This window comes from Saccopteryx bilineata, chromosome 6 (assembly GCF_036850765.1).
Source record: "Saccopteryx bilineata isolate mSacBil1 chromosome 6, mSacBil1_pri_phased_curated, whole genome shotgun sequence".
NCBI classification, from domain to species: Eukaryota; Metazoa; Chordata; class Mammalia; order Chiroptera; family Emballonuridae; genus Saccopteryx; species Saccopteryx bilineata.
In genome coordinates this window covers 95359551-95361977 of record NC_089495.1, presented here as the reverse complement: position 1 = coordinate 95361977, position 2427 = coordinate 95359551, and the positions used below count along the sequence as shown (strand labels likewise).

Here is a 2427-nt window from a genome sequence, read left to right as displayed (position 1 = left end):
CTCATATGTGCCTTGACCTGGGGTGGGGGGCTACAGCAGAGTGAGTGACCCCTTGCTCAAGCCAGAGACCAGGGGCATCCCACGCTCAAGGCAGCAACCTCGCACTCAAGCTGGTGAGCCTGTGCTCAAGCCGATGACCTCAGGGTTTTGAACCTGAGTCCTCTGCGTCCCTATTAGATGCTCTATCTACTGCACCACCACTTGATCTGGTGAGTCTGTGTCTTCAGCTGAGTTCTGATCAGTTTAGAAATGTGAGGATGCTAACTAAGGCTGTGGAAAAAATCATCTAAAAAGTTTAATGGGAACAATCACTGGAACTCACAGAATTTCAAGGATTAATAATTATTCCCTTTGGTCACAATGGAAAATATTATAATTCACAGGGTGCAAGTAGAATACTCAGGTATTCAGGGTTCAAGTAGGATTTTGGTTAAATAGTTGGACAAAGTTTGCCTTCAAGTGAGAGTTGCTCAGTCCCAAAATAATAAAGCTTAAAAACAAGTCTCAACAGTATCAAACAATTTCATGTAAAATAAAATATCTAAACCAAGGAAAACAATTCATATAAAATAGAAATATATAAAATAGGGAAAATAAAAATATTCAAGAACCAATAATGTACAAAAAACACAATGTCTATTATCTAGTCAAATATTATAAAATGTTCAAACAAGCAAGAAAATATGACTTAATGATAAGTAAAGTCAATCAGTGAAAACAAAGAGAAATAATAGATGATAGAATTAGTAGAAAATAACCTTTAATCAACATAATTATACTACAAATATTCAACTTCTAGAAGAAAAGGCTTAATAGATTCTTTGTTCTCTTAAATGAAGCAAAGTATTCTTAGATGTGCCATAAAAAAAGCATGCTCCATAAAGGGAAATATGATAAATTTAACTGCCTCAAAATTAAGACTTCCAGTGCTTCTAAGTATAGTATTTATTAAAAAAAATATTTTAAAAGAAAAAAAAATACTCTAACAAAATATTTTAAAATTCAAATACTGCATAAAGGCATATGGTAGAAACCTAGGGCTGCCGTCACCCCCTGCACCAGCCGCCACCTTCAGGAGGGCACTAGCCTACCCTCGCACCGTGGATGGCTGGAAGGCACGCTAACCCACTGCTCTAGGCTAGACAGTGGGCTGTGAGTGCCCAAAGGAATGTCTATCCAGGCTCCAACCTGTTGTGTCCCACATGCTCACCTCTGGATGCCTGGGCCTGGCAGAGAACAGGGTCCCAAGGGAAAACAGGTGGTTGAGGTGCAGATCATTGGAAGAGTAACACTTTTTTCTGCAATGATCACACTGTTATTCGCAAAGGTCCCGTTTTAGTAACCAAGAACCTCTGAATCTCCCTTGTCACAGGAGCTGGTGAGGTTTGGGATGAACTCCAGTGAGGTCTCCTGCTCTGTCCCTGGAAGATTGTCCTCTCTGAACTCCTCATCAAAATACAAAGTGACAGTTGTTGAAGTCCAGAGGTGATGGTCGCCGTCTGAGTACTTAAATATCTCATTAGTGGGAAGTGTCCTCAGAAGAACTCAGTTGAAAAAAGGAGGGCTGTCCTCGTGGGAGAAGTTGGACAAGATTGGACTTAATCTTCTAGTGGGAGATGGAAGGCTGAACCAGTAGCCCTCCTGATGTCCTTACTGAGAGCAGGCCATTCATTTGGCTCAGGACTTTCCACATCTCTGTGAAGCAGAGTTTCCTAGTTAATTGGTGGCTGAGTATTAATCAAATGTCATCTGGGACTATGGAATGAGGTGGCAACGAGAAAGAACGTGCTGCTGGCCGCACAGCAGGTATGTAAAGAATTTGTAGACCTTCTCAACCAAGACCCAACACCCAACAGGAACAACTGGCCGGCATTGGTCTTGGAGGTAAACATTCAAACTGCTTGTCTCACTTGAGCTGACAGCTCACAGGTTTGGCAGCCAGGCCATTAGTGCCAGGTGTCTGCTGTGCAGAACTACATCGAAGAAGCTTTGGTCACCATAGACAAGTCCTGTATGGATCTGGAGACCAGAGTGCAGTCAATTCCAGCACGACCCTGGAGAAAATGGAGAAGCACAGGAAATAAAGAGGGCGGTGACGAAAGACAAGCTTATGGAAGGAAAAAAATCTCCAAAACTACTCTCAGTCGTGGATGAGGGAACTCCTCTTGTTACAAGATGAGCTTGTAAACTGCGTTCCCATTACAAAAGGCCTCTGCTGATTTCCAGGATCTTGATGTGCCCTCTTGGAGTCCTTAATATTTTTTTGGCGCTGCAGCGTCTCCTTAACGTTGAACAAGTTATCTGAGGGTGACAAACACAGGTTCTCTAGTCATTAACTTTATGTTTTATTGTTTTGAGCCCCATTTTCCTGTCTCTGAAAGTGGTGCAACAATTTTTCAAACCTTTTACATCTTTTCCCTGAGCTAA

General features: G+C 41.9%; 1 pseudogene; it reads left to right on the top strand.

Annotated features, from left to right (window-relative positions):
* The first annotated feature begins 1168 nt into the window (after nt 1–1168).
* Nucleotides 1169–2084, top strand: LOC136309338 (transcription factor AP-2 gamma pseudogene; annotated as a pseudogene).
* The last annotated feature ends 343 nt before the right edge of the window (nt 2085–2427 follow it).